Below are 15347 nucleotides of genomic sequence, written 5' to 3' on the forward strand. Positions count from 1 at the left end.
TTCTTTAAATAGTTGGAATGGAACATCCACCTTCTGCTCATTCCCAATAAAAACACTCACCGGGAAAAACATGGAGTGGCATTTATTGTTAAGAAGTGGCAGGAAGGGTTCAAGTAGACAGAACAGAATATATTAAAATACTAAGTAAACAAGCCAAACTTGATTGTGAACGAGGAGCCGCTGTGCTGACAGGTGACTGATGCATTTAATAGGGACTCGATAGAGACAAGTAGTGGACAGATGCAGCATAGCAGGTAAGTTGTTGAGGTAAAAAGGAAGGAGAAAACAAATCTGCTGTGACATAGCTGGCTCCCTGTCAGTTTTGTTGTGCATTTTAATACTTTACTATTGTTCTATAAAACACATCACGGATTGGCTCCCTCTTACATTTCCAACCTTTGGATTCCCTATACCCCATTTAGGTCTCTCAGGTCTTCGGAGTCACCTATGAGCCTAACCCAGTCACTTCTGGTCGTCCCTCGGGCCCGGCAAAAGCCAAGAGCCCTTCTCATTTGGGAGGCCCAGTCTGTAAAACAAACAGCTCAACTCCATCAGACATGCCCCTTCGATGGAGTCGTTTAAAGGCCAACCTCTTTTCCCAGGCCTTTGAAGGTACTTAAATGACCATTACCAAGGGCAGTTTGTTCCACAGCCTTAGGAGGCTTTATTTAATGTTTTTGTAGTTCATGAATCTTTATCTTGATCTTTGCTTGGGTATGTGTGATTTACGTGCTTGTCATAGACTTTGTTTTACGCTGTTGATCCATTATTCATGTTGTAAAGCACTTTATTCAGCTCACATTTAAAAAAAAGTGCACTATTAGGTCCTGCATGGTCACTTCTGTTGACATTCCAAGTAAATTCCAAACTAAACAGAGCAAGCTCGCCCCTCTCCCCATGTTTCGGTAACTGTCATGACTAACTGACTAACTGTCACTAACCCACACCCCCTCCCCCAACCATCTTGTCAGTGATTGGCTGGAGTGATTTCTTGTATTTTGGTGCCTATCCTATGTGCGTTTGTTTGACGTTCACGACCCCAGTGTTGTCTCCAGAGACCGGGCTTTTTCACAGTGTATTCAGGGGGCAGGCAGCTGGCTGATCAAGGAGAGATTTAAGACAAAAATGATATTGCGTTGAAACCATGCAAGAACTCTTAGTGCACCTTTAATTGTGCTATTTAAACACATTTGACTTGATACAAACCAGTTTTACATTCTTTTGCTACAGCTATTTTTTATTAGGTAATAGGTAAGTTTTCATTGCTGCCTCATGAAAAGCACTTCACAAACTGCCTTTGAATTGATGGGAGAAAAATACGTCCTTTTGGTATTTCTTTAAACCAGTCACAATCGTCATGGGCGGCGCTAAGTGCCAGACAAACCCCAAGTGCCGTTCCAAAATAGTTTTGGGGAAGAAACTTGTTTAAGTCATGCAACAGAAAACTCTAATTGGACAGATCGTCTAGCTAGGTGTCTGGATTTACCCTGCAGAGTTCTGAGGATCAGTTAACCATACTCCTTCAAAATCCACTGGAGTTTAAAACTCCAACACAAAGAATGCAGAAGGTTACCGACATCCGGCTGAAAAGAAGAATGTCCGACCGAATTCGCAGCCGTCCCTGAACAATCCCGAAAGTGGAACATTGTGGATATAGACTACACGTCTGGCGGATGCAGGACAATGATGTGAGTGCTAATAGATAAAAGTAAGAGTGTGTGTGTCTCCCTCCAAGGGGGCATCAGAGTGCTTTATCTGTCATCATAAGGACAGAAACAAAGGCTGCAATCAACAGCCTGGACACTCAAACAGAGACACAGCAGACTGTGTTTGTTATAGGGATTGGGGATGCTGCGACAAAATATTGCCTTACAGTTTCCTTTGAGTTAGCAGATGTGAAACTGTCTGGGGAAATAGTTACAAGTGTCGTTCAAATGTGAATTATGTGTTCTAAAAATGACATCAGACTTCAAAATGCTGGAAATTTCCCAATGTGTGCTTAGTCCATTTTGTTTTCTATCAATTTAAATATCCATCTGCAAAACCTTTCCCCCTTCTCTTGAGATCATTTTGCCCTCTCAGCCCTCCATTTCAACCAATCCTGACCATTTAACATATTTCTAAAGGTCTAATTAGAGGTTACGCTCATCCATTTCTTGTGTGTATTTTTTTTGCATTCAGTTTCGGTCAGCTGACAGGGGTTTACATCAGAATAACTGTGTCAACACTGTAAAGCCTGGCACGAAGTAACAGAATCAGAAAACTTTTTATTAAAGCGTTTATCCCCGGAGAGTTGACAATATTTTAGGTTGAAGGGCTCCAGGGCAGAGAAATGATAAAAGCAATTTGAAGAATTGGAAGGAAAGCACTCTAATGACTAATACAACTGGTTGATGCAATAAGTTGTTTCATGGTGGAGAAAATGAAGGAGAACATTCCTGTCATAGTGAAGTGCTGGCTACATACTAGCAGCCTTTTTTTTCCTGCAGCCATTAATTTATTTGTTTTCACCTAGAAAGATTTTCTCAATCAGCTTTTGACTGTAAGCAATGGGATCTGATGGGATTTCAATTGTCACGCTGATCGGAAGTTGGGACTCACGTATACTGTCATGCCAATCAGGATTTTGCAACATTTTAATCAAAATATGTGATCATAGCACACTCACACAGTCTTGATGAAGAGGATTGGCTGAGGTTTTGACCAGGGGCGTTGAAACAAATCATTGTGTCAATGCATCGTGATGCGGACGATTCTGCATCAATACAGACCATAATCTATTATTGTCTACTGAGGTTACTTGTTGATTTTCCGGTTGCTGCTTTTTTCGTTTTTTCCTTTTGTCTGTTGTCTGCTGTATTCAGACTCTGCTACCTCCAGTAAGTGTCTCTTTTTAAGAACAGATACAATAAAAATAGTTTTCTTTCCATCTATCTATCTATCTATCTATCTATCTATCTATCTATCTATCTATCTATCTGCTTGCATTTGTTGATGAAAACCATGTGTGGCAATATATAATATTGAGAAGGTGACATATCGTGATATCAAATCAATTTTAAATCGTTGACAGTATAATCGTAATCAAATCATGGCAGCAGTTAAAATTCACTAGCCCTAGTTTTGACCATTAAACTCGTAATAAAGAATACCTACAGATGGTTAATTTAACATGTTACTTTGGTTTACTGTATGCCGTTATGAATATTTAATGTTATAGATACATAGCTTTTAGTTTTTAGGGGAGAATATATATATATATATATATATATATATATTTTAGGGACTAAAATAGACCAAAACTATTAGTAATATAGAGTTGCAACAGCCATAATAAATTACACTGAGAAAAGCATTTAAAATATTTTGCAGCCCTTTTGCATCTGTGCCAGTTGAGCTAGTATTACTGATTGCTGTTTTCTTGGTGGCACAGACAGTCGCACAAACAACAAACCAATGTGCTCAATTGAGGCCAAACAGGCTTTCAGTGTCATCCTGAACAACTTTGCCTACTCTCTGCAAACCACTCTGCATCTGCCACTAGTGTCACCCTGATTAGGGAAAAAGCAAACAACAAAGCATGGTGACAGGTGCGATAGTCGTTAAATAAGGCAGTGCTGAGGATCAGCTGGGTGAGGGATTCATGTAGCTATATTACACAGGCTCACATAGTCCCACAAAAAATACAAAACTAAGGAAGTAAAAAAAAGACAGAAGGTTAAAAAACTAAGCATGTTTAAAAGGGGAAATTGTTGTGAAATCTACTCACGGAAATTCCCTTACAACACATTGTATATATGCATAGTAAAGGGTCAGATAAGCCTGGCTCATTGCATTATACATGTAATAAAAGAGTGCTTCACACTGAAAGATAGCATCTGTTGAAAACATAACCCATCTAGATATCAAGTACAACCCTCCAACCCATTTCACACAAAAGATTAATCTACAATGATGCATCGAGTAACTTGACATCCAAAGCACATTTGAACAATAGGCCACCGCTGTGGCTGACCCTAATGTGATATAGCAACCTGCTCAACTGTGCAGCAACATTTTAACAAACAATCAAAGGCTAACGGAGTAAATGACCCCAGCAAGCATGCAGAACACACATTAGAAACATATTCAGCTGTGCGGATAATCACACAAGTAGCTGTGGGCAGTGTAAATATTAGTCTTACTGTAATAAATAATGCTCTTTCCTGCTAGTTCAGGAGCAGCCATTAATGGCCCTTATAGACCTTAGCCTATAGGCATGCAACATGCAGAAATGTTCATTAACTCCAGAAAAGGAGGCAGCCTGCTGAGTGTTGGACCCTGAAACTAAACATGCAGACTTTTTAGTCATACAAAGAGAAGAAAAGAAAGCGTTCGGGACACTCACAGATGGCATTCAGCAGAGATTATTTTGCTCGGGGCCAATGTGTGAGACCTCAGTAAGCTTGATTCAAAAGATTTGCCTAGTGGCTCAACAAAGCACAACAGCAATAGAACATGTTATAAAGTGTGTGGGTGTGTAGGTGTGTGTGTGTGTGTGTCTGTGCGCGTGTGTCTGTGTGTGTCTCAGCCCACCCTTGATGTTGTGCAATGAGAGAGCTTTGCACCAATGGCAAAAAATCCTTGACCTACAATCCTCTAACTACAATACATTATTTGTAGCTTAGAACATTTAGTGAGAAAAACTCTTCAATTTATGCAATATGCTCCATTTGTTCTACTTTTTTTCTTACCCAAAATAACCAAAATGGCCACATTCTGAAGTTTGCCTTCAAGCAGCTGTCTGTTTTGAATGCAAAATGTAATTGTTCCACAACACTGAAGCATCAAACTGCAGTTTTTCACCAACTCATTTATTCCATCTTAATTGACATGAAGCAGCTACTTCATTCTCCCAAAGTAATAAGCTAATGCTCTCTGACATTGCCTGTTTGGTATTGATAGTCCCAAACTGCTGGATGTTCACTGGGGAAATTAATCAAACACATTTTTTATTTTTGAAGTTTAGTCTGGCAATCATCGTCATTACTTGTCCTGAAATGTTGTAATCATGCAACTTTAATCAGTGATTTGTGCATTACACAGTCTGCATCAAATGGTGCTTACCTTCATATTTCCATTCACTCAGCTTACAGTGGGTACCTTATACTTGTATTGTCATGCTGTTATTTACTCTAAATATGACACACACACACACACACACGTTCTTTTCAGAGCACAATTTAAGGCTTTATTTTTCAACAAAATCTCTAATCACAAGATTGTTCATATGTTTTAATGCTATAACATGAACAATTTAAACATTCTGGTTTTACATTAATTTCTTCTAAAATCACACACATCAGCTCCCACAGCTATTAGTTGATGTATGGAACACACATATATGTAACCTGAATTGTGGCTACAGGCATCTTCTTCTATTGTCTGATAACAGTCTGCATCCTCCGAGCAATCTTCTCATATCAATCCATCAATTTGCCTCAATCAGCTATATGCAGTGAAGCCATTTCTATAGAACTTTAATGTGTAGAATGCATGCATTTTACTTCAGTGAAGCTCTTATTATGAACAGTACATATACTGATGGAGCCATCCAGACTCTTAACAATGAGGGGTAATGGATGAGCTCCAATCTTCCCATGCTACATGAAAGGAAGTTCTCATTACGATCGTTTTATATTCTCTTACTGAAGAGAGGGAGTTATTTGAATAATTACATATCATGGCGCTTGACTTTAAAAGGGGCTTTTTTTAGTCATTATGTCTTTTTACTTTAAATGAGGAAAATGGCATTGCTGTTTCAAAAAAATGTAAGAGCGTGTGGATGTAGACCATCCACACGCTGCGGAGCAGAGGAGGGTCTGGCTCGTCCACATTTAATGATGATAAGGAAATATAAATAAAATAAACATAATAATGCTACTTTCTACTTTCAAGTCCAAATGATAAACCTTTCTGTGCAAAAGCACAGCAAAATGTTTGTTGCAGTGTGTCTTTATGCAGCTTCAGCAGCAATTAAGAGTTACTTCACAGATCTTAATTGAATATGCCTCCGGCCATTACCGAGCACCTGATTGCCAGTCCAGTAGGAACAGCTAAACGCTTCTCTTCCAGTGTATTTACTGCAGCCTGCTTTATCCTCAAATATGGGTTTCATGTTAAATATTGGTTCGAAGCCAATCAGGCAAATTCTTTTGACTTCTACACTACAAAATATGTTCTGCAATAGAAAACTGTAGAGCTCCAATCGACAATTTATTTACTTGTATTTTTCTTTAATTACTTGATGGATTAGTGTCATTACTAGTTTGGTCTGTACAATGTCAGGAAATGCAAGTGAATTTTAATTTCTAGCACCACAAGAATTTCATGCCAAGCACACAAATAAAACTAAGCGGCACAAACTTCACAATCTTCACAAACACCTCAGGTGGAATTTCTATAACACGTTAATATATTTATTTGTCTGGTCCAGCAGCAAACTCTCACATTGGAGAAGCCAGAACCAGCGAGTGTTTGGCATATTTGCTCAAAAACATAAAAAAAAAAAAAAAATGGCTTAAACTAACATGTAATTTAGGAGGAAATGAATGCCCAATCGAAACAGAGTATGTAAACTATGTACTAAAAGATAAACATGCCCACAAGCTTTGGGATGATGAGGGAACAGGAAAAAAAACAATAAAGTCCAATAAAAATACTTAATTAAGGTTAGGGAAAGATGGTGGATTTGGTTCATTTTTTAAAACACAACACACCCTGTCTATATATGTAAGATCTTTTATTTAAATTAAGACCACTATTTGAACACTGCTTTAAAAAAGGGGCCTAAACATCAATATAAAATGTAATCTGGGCAGCATTACATGTCTTAAAAAGGTCATTTTGCTGTTTCAAATTAGTTGAATATGAACGCAATTTGTGAAAGTGACATGGTTGCTTTGCCCACACTTATACAGACAGTTTACCAATGTGCAAGAACATGTTTCCTTGGCACATTATATTATTCATTCATTTACTTTATTATGATTTATAAATTTTCACCTGAAGAGTTCCCCCTGAAACCCTCAAGTCAGTGAGGTGCCAGCTTATCTGAAAGGATGTCATCATCCTGAATTTGAATGCAAGATTGAGTTGCAAAGCCTTTTTCATCCAAGAATAAAATGCTGGGGGCAATATTGAATGAATTGTCAAATATGCTACTCTTTGTGTACAGTCAATGTTGAGCCAGATAAGCCCCAGTCGGTCCCTATCCTGCCCTGTGGCCCAGCCAAGCAGCCGTGATGCATCAGCGCAAATGTAAAGTGTGCAGGGGGTCCCTGTGTGCAGCATGCCAAGGAACAAGCAGATAGAGAAGCAGATTTCCGAAAACAAGTGCTTGGCCTCAAACTGATTCATCCAACCCACATGAGTGGTTCATTGCTAGCGAACTAAAGGCAAATAATAATCAAGCTTTACAAGGAAAAAAATGATGCTATGCATGTTCAAAACTGTCAATTAAAAGGCCATGAGAGTCAATGGCACCATATAACAACCTGCCATTATGCAGGTTGCAAAACGCGATATGCACTTCACTGCCTTTTTTGTTGAAGGCCAGTTGAGTGTCCTATTTTTACTAAGGCAACCACCAAATCACCCAACCTAAACCAAACATTTGCTGTGAATTTAATTGGGTGAGGTGGTCTTGGACTTTAAAAATAGTGGACATAGCATCAGTAACATCCCCTGGTGATGTGGTGTGTACTCACGTTTCGAATTAAGTTGTTCTGATACCAGTACAGGAAAAGCCTCCGATCCTGCCTAAAAGTGCTCGTCAACGTGTCTGCTAGACTGTGCACCGATCCCATAGCGTTAAGCTCAGAAAGAAGTCTGCTTTAAAAAGCAGTAAATTAAAAAAAATGTCCAAGTATTGACAAAATCAAAAAAACCTTGCCTTTATAAGCAGGACCAAAAAGCCCATTGTAAACTTTTTGGAAAGCTGCAAATACTCAGCAGCACAATGATTAACACAGAGGTGGAACAAATCTCAAGGTATGAGTTATACTTGTCTGAGACCTTCAGCTGGACCCTTAATGCCTTTGTTCATAAGGAGTAGGAGGCAGAGGAGGCTAAAGAGGAACACATCCTAACACATTGCAAAGGACCCCAAACCACTTAATATGCAACTCACCTATATACTAATGACTTACTGTGTACTTCTACTTCATTAGGAAAACATTGTATTAATACATTTACCTTACACAGAACGTTGCAGATTCAGATTCTACTCACACAATATCAAAATTACAATATGATGCATTGTTACAACTTATGCCTCTTTTTTTGTTTTTTTTAGATTTTTTGGGGCATTTGTAGGCTTTTATTCGACAGGACCGCTGAAGACATGAAAGGCAAGAGGGAGTGGGATGGGATGCAGCAAAGGGCCACAGGTTGGAGTCAAACCCCGCTGCGTCGAAAAGTGAACCTCCACATTTGGACACCCAATCTACCAACTGAGCTATCCGGGCACCCATAATGCCTCTTTTTTCACTTTAAAGTAAGCCTTGGAAAGCCGAACTTTTACTGTGTGGGCACACACTTCAACCATATGACATAAGTAAAGGGCCTCATGAATTTGTGTTTTTTTATTATCTATCTATAATTCGAGGAACACATGCTGCAGCGTGGCTCAATCATTCGCGGCTTGGCTGCGACTCATCTAGAGATTCGGTGTGTGCCCATTTTTTTTTTGTGTAGCAGTCACACATCGAGGTAGTATTAGGCGATGTGGCTCTGGCGGAGGAATAGGAGGCCTGGCTCAGCCTTCTGGGAAAGCTGCTACAGTGCAGGCTGAGAAATATGCGCAACTGCCAGCAACAAAACAACATGCCAGAGAGCCCATGAGCCTGCGCGTTGATCTGCCATATGTTTTTGTACGATTAATGTCATCACTTGCGTGTAGGGTAGAATGCAATCTTTTTTTGGTGGACGATGACTTTTGACACGACACCTGTAGCTCACTGCAAAGACATGCTCAACTGAGAGGATTTTTCAATGTGCGATGTGTTTTGCGCATTTGGAAGACACACAGAGGATCCTCGAGTTATAGTAGATATATACCTTTTAAGGAATGCAATGGATGAGTAAAGAAAATATCAAGTTGAATGGCGTTTTGGATTTGTTTCAGTGAGGCATATTTTTTATACATGTTCCTATTTAAACCAAGAGATACCTGAAATTACAACACTGGAGTTTTACAGTTAACAGAACCTTCTACTGCTTCAATTAATTTCTATTTCCATCCTACGCAGAACATTTTCCTGGTGCCAACTGCATATTTTAATATTCTTCAGAGGATTCTGGGTGAGCAGCCTTCAGATGATGAGCGTATCACAGCGGAGAGCCTTGTGTCAGCGATTGCTGGCAGATTCATGGCTGTCTCTGTTATCCGTGATTTTGTGTTTTTATTTGTAGCGCCACGTAACTGATCGTCCATACTTTCTTATCTCGCAGCACTGCTTGATTTATGCAACCATAAATAAATGATTCATGCTTGTGAGTGTGTGTTGCAGTCATTACAGATTTGCTGCATCATTCCTGTCTGGCTTTAAGAAACATCCTTGAAGCAAGTGTCACCAATTTGACAGCAAGCTGATCTGTTACACAATCTGCCCCACTCTGCTGCGACTTCTATCAGGCTGCGTCTAGTTATGTCTTTCTGCGTGTTTGCGTTTGTCTGCACGTGTGGTCTCCCCGTCTGTCCTTCCCCCTCCCTTCCGTGTTACATCATTCTCCCAGAGGTTGTTGTCACCTAGCAGAACATAGCTTGGTGGTCTGTTCTGTCTGCAAACCCGTACATGCGGCTGACAAGCTGTTACCGTCCAGATATCCGCTCATCGAAAGGCAGAACACACAAATTGACTCTGTCGCGCTGAGGGATTTGCACGTAGACAGACAAGCTCAGGTACTTTCACTGGGAAACTTGCAGATGTGCATATGCGCATTGACAGGCTTAACAATGAACTGCTGGAAAGTAGGGATATCATTCTCCCATGGTGTAATTAAATGCAATTCATGGCGCCTTCATAGTGCACAGAGTAGAATCTAATTTGCCTCTAAGGACGCTGTATGTAGCATTAGAGAAAGAGAGGGGGAATAGAAGAAAAATAGTCAAAGGGTAGAGAGCTAGGAAACCAAAACAAATGTAATGCTCGCTGTGTTTCTCTCTCTATGGCGTGGCCCTTGGGGAGAACTCAAGTGGTAAACACGTTTTTTTTCCAGAGCGGTATATTGCTTTTCACAATTACCCATAAATAAGGCCTGGCGCTCCTGAATGAGGTCTATGGTATTTGTTGTAATTTTCTATAATCTCTTCTCTAAGGGTTTTGTTGTGAATAAAAATTCATCTGACCCAGAAACTAGAGGGGTAATAATGGATGTAATTAACACAGCAGGAAGACTGATGTTTATTTCACATTTACCATCCGCTCATTGCCCCTTATTCTATCTTTAACCCCTCTTTCACTACCAATTTCTCAAACTAAAGAAAAAGTATATCTGCATGTGCCTTCTCTACCCCCTCCACCCAGCTCTCTTTATTTCTTTAGCTCCTTCCCTTTGCCTCCTTATCTCTCTCAGCCTTCTCCCAACCCCTCTTACTTTATCTCTCCTCCATCTCCCTCTGCATTTCACACATACACTCGACTTAATCTCACTCACTTCCACCACTCCTCATCAGCTCAACAGCACCACCCAGTGTCTTACCCCTAAAATGACATTTTTACATAACCATTGTTGATGAGGTTTTCATTTTGAACATCTGTTCATATCTCATTTCTTTCCCCGCACTCATTAAGAACGTTAGATTTTATTGATGTCAGCTTTGCCTGCGTATTAATGATTCATATGTGTGACCACTATAATAAGTTTGATTAATAGAACAATACTTTTTTGGGATGAGGTGCTTTCTGGGTAATAACAGTGACCATGCCCCATTTTGGTTTATCCATAAAAAAAGAGTTAAGTGGGAATTTTTTTGTATGGGGAACTGGTTTAGGATGTATAAAGCTTTTTTTAAAAAAGGTCAATTTTTAAAGGTCAAGAAAAACAACACATGTTGAACTGGTTGCAATTTGTAAGATACTTTGAGAATTATTTTTCAATTTTTGAATTTCTTCTGGTGTATTCTACTCTTGTGGAATGAGATTTGTTGACCAAATAGTGGTATAAAACAGAATTTAGTTCTTCTCTAGCAACACCAGTGTCAGGTTGAGTCTGAGATTTGTAGCTATTGGCACAGAACCACAGTCACATGTTATGTGGTCTAAAGCTGTCAATTGTTAACGTGAATGCTTTTCTGTCTCCAGAATAATTAACTTTAAGATGAAATGTTGTTCAAATGCAGATTATTGTGATTCTAGAGCAAGATGTTGTCATACAGTCCAGCACTGATTTGTAAACGGACTGTATTTATAAATAGCACTTTCCTAGTCCTAACAACTACTCAAAGCGTAGTACAGAAATCCTCTTTACCATTCATGCATTCATGCACTGTGGCTGTAGATAAACATTCACACATTTACACTCCGATGCGCATGGGGTTCAGTGTCTTGCCCAAGGACACTTCGACGTGGGACGGCAGGGTCGGAGATCAAACCACCACCTTTCCAATTGGCAGGAAACCACTCTACCTCTGAGCCACAGCCGCCCAGCACAGCAACATTTTCAAGAAACAATGTAATTATGTACAAACACGGGAAAAAAAAAACATGTGCAGTTTAGGCTGAGGGTCAATGCCCTCTTAATCTCTTTTATTCAAAAATGTTAACTGCTATCACTCCTTTTTGAATAATTGAGCCCACATTCGGAATCCTTTATTTTGATTGCTAAAAAGAATAATTCAAGGGTGAATTCATTATTTTGCCAATTTTGAAAAAAAGCCCACTTGAATTGACTTGATTTATTATTGCCACTAATATAGCCCACATCTAGTATATGCCATGCTAAACATAGAGTTTGCTATACATGTAATGATTTAAATATTTTATACATAAATAGGTTCTAGTTGCTTCCGGTGTTTCTTAATCTGATTCAAGCTGTTTTTCCATTAATGTAGGTGACTATTAAAATAATAGGTATTAGGGATGCAATTAATTCAAGTACTTACTGATCAACACTGTTACATTTCACAAGATAGTACAGGACATAGACTCTTTTGAACAGACTCCTGGTGGACCCCTTCCTGTTAACTATATGTTGCCCAGCAACGCAAACAGCAATAATTCTGACATTGTATGATGTATAAACCTGATAAGCAAGATTAAAATTAGTTAGCCTACAGTGTAGATCAATGATTAATATCAATCCTTTACCTCCTGTAATGGCTAATTGAAAGCTGATGCAAAACCACAATGCTCACTGATGTTCTTCAAAATAAACACTCATAATGATTTACAAAGCCACAAACATTGGTTACACCACACAGAGGCTACCACCCATCCCTTGTTTCAGAAATTATACTGAGGAACCAAGATGAATGCAAAGTTATAGAAGTTACCCAGCATAATAACGGCAGCTTCACTATGAAATATTGTCCAAAACACAGTACATTTGATAAAATAAGAAACCATTTTAACAAACTGACCCTTGAAGGAAAAGTCAACCCCTGCACTCTCACACTGTAATACACAGAATCCATCATCAGCGGGCCCCTGGAGGTGTTCATGATGAGGCGCTGTAACACAGTTTGTGCTGTGCCCATTTTCCTTCAACCTGCCTCATCTACCTGTAATTGCAGTTTGTGATTTCATACATTTCCCATAAGGGCTGTTTTCAGTCCCCAAAGAAAGGGAGAGAGACAACGGTGATAAACTTCTGCTGGCTAAATACGTTTATTAGAGATAAGGGCTTCCATCAAAACATGTATTTGTGAGAGAAAAAATGGCCAAGTTCCTACATAGGATGAAGCATCTCTGGGGCTATGTACACAAATTGCTTAGACATAGGAATTGTCATGAGTCCGACCACGTATCAAGTGAAGGTGATTACATCAGCACTGACTAAAGGGCGAGGATGAAAAAAATACAAGCAAAGGAAGGAAGCAGATACAAGACATTTTGTGAACTTAAATCAACTATTTAAGCAACTCTAGTGCAAAACTGAATGAAAGACATGTTCATGTTGCTTTTCTCAAGCCTTAACCTTGCGAGAAATTGGTCAGTCACTAGTGATAACTCAGGCGCAACGGCTATTTGTATGAATTCCCTATTTGTCCCCCCATATTTTGTTCACCTGAATCTAAAAAGGGCTTAAAACACATATTGCAGGAGATGAAAAGTGTACTTTTGAGGTGTGCCAAGCCTTTCACCTGCACAAATCCTTGCTGTAGCCCTTTAGTAAATAATGACAAAGCCAGTTTGACTCTGGCATGTAAAAAAAGAGAAGCAAATCCTTGATATCCCCCATAATGTTTTCTGGATGCATTGCATTTTGGTCTTTGCAGTTTGTACTTTAAAGAACCTTTTTTTCACTTATTGTTTTCTCGTATTTCACAGGTTGTAAGTCCACAATCCACTGACTCCACCGCTGGGCTGGTATTATCTGGATATATTTTATCTTTTGGGGACAAGTTATTAGTAACAATAACATAATCCACAGGCCCATAAATGCATGGCATTTATTAATACCATTTCCTAGACTGAGGTGTTATGCTTAGTTTTCCTTTCATCCTTTCGGTAATGTTCTACCTCAGCGATGCTCTGACAGTACAGCAAACCAACCACATAGCTTCCCAACATAATATAAAGAAACATAAAATTTAATGTAATTAGGATAAGCCATAAAATACTGTATCAGCCTATGCAAAAAAAACAACTCCTGTAGCTTACAGGGCTGAGAGTAAAAGCATGAACCACACAGCGACCTCAGATTGATAGAGAAAAAACAGGCCGAGGGTATAATGTCTTGGATGACTTGTTCTGGGAGTCTGCTGTAATGGATACTAATGCTTCAGCCGCTGCCTCTTAATTCTTCTATTCTAATGCTGTCCATTTGCTTTTTGGCAGCTGTATACACACATGCCATCATCTCTGCTGCTCCGGATTCGTGTGCACGTTGCATGTGTAAGCTGCGTTCCAAGTCTGCAGTCCCAGATCGTTTCAGTGCCACACAATGGCAGTGCCAATCCAACATCCAACACAAGTCCGGACTAAGCTATCTGTGTCTCTGTGTGGGTGTCTGGCAGTCAGTCGGATACCTCTGAGAACGTGATTGGAGTCCCAAGTCGTCCACACTCCCACAATGCTCCACTTCCACACAAAAGGACAGTGTCAATTTACACAGGAGGAGTCCTGCTAACTTTGTGCAGACGGCCACATACACTCACCAGCTTCACAATATACTTTGCGTTCCTTCTATTGCAACAATGGCTTCTCTCATGTTTACTGTCCCTTATAGAAGAAAACATTTTTTACTTCTTTAGAGGTCTGTCACTCCAAACAACTTTACTTTTATATGTCCATCTTCCTCCCCATTCTGAGTTGCTTTATTTTAGTTCCAAAACACAGGAAATATGATACTTTTACCCCCTTCTCTAAACTGTAAATGACTTGAGTGTGCTTGCTGTAGCGAAAAAGCAACTGCATATTTTGCGTGTTATGTTATATTTAGTCCCGCCTTGCAAGACCTCTCTCTACAGCACTGCGGAGGAGAGTCTGGCTAGTCCACACAGGAATAGGGGATGGAAGACAAACATGCTCTGGTTTATTGGCATTTCTTTAAACCAATCACAAGCACAACCACGATGCCTCTGCAAAATAGCCTTGGAAAGGAACTTGTGTAACATTGGTTGTTGTTGGTTGGTAGTGCGAGAGAAAACTCAGATCGGGCAGATTAGCTAGCTGTCTGGATTTAACCTACAGAGATCTGAGGAGCAGTTTACCATAGTCCTTATAAATCGGCTGCAGTTTGAAATTACAATACAAAGAAAGCGGAATGCCACAGATGTAATGGTCAACTCCACATGACTGTATGTGTGCAGCATCATTTGCACTTTAGCATATCCTCCCAAAGTTTAAAATGTAGCTTATCCAGATCTAACTTTCCTGTAAGCGAGCATCCAGCACTCAATTTGATGTGAGTGCCAATCTGAGATTGAACTGTTGCATTAGGCTTCGGTCCCAGTAACAAATACAATAGTATTTAAAAACTACAGCAATGCAGACAGAAAGGAGAACACATAGAGCTACAAAATACATTTGACAGGCATGACACAACCATACACTATTACAATTTCCACAAAACAGTTCATTTACAGATACGGGAGATGCAGATGCATGCAGGAATAAATTAGATGCATAACACTGAATATT

At 39.6% G+C, this 15347-nt stretch overlaps 1 long non-coding RNA gene across 1 annotated transcript in view; it reads left to right on the forward strand.

Moving 5' to 3' along the window:
* The window catches only part of LOC116673996 (uncharacterized), a 35665-nt gene extending 20698 nt beyond the window's left edge, over nt 1–14967 (forward strand). The window contains exons 3-4 of the long non-coding RNA XR_004327938.1: nt 1418–1472; nt 14873–14967. This is a non-coding gene — a long non-coding RNA (uncharacterized LOC116673996). The remainder of the gene's footprint in view (nt 1–1417; nt 1473–14872) is intronic.
* The last annotated feature ends 380 nt before the right edge of the window (nt 14968–15347 follow it).

The sequence above is a fragment of the Etheostoma spectabile genome, chromosome 24 (genome assembly GCF_008692095.1).
Source record: "Etheostoma spectabile isolate EspeVRDwgs_2016 chromosome 24, UIUC_Espe_1.0, whole genome shotgun sequence".
Taxonomy (NCBI): Eukaryota; Metazoa; Chordata; class Actinopteri; order Perciformes; family Percidae; genus Etheostoma; species Etheostoma spectabile.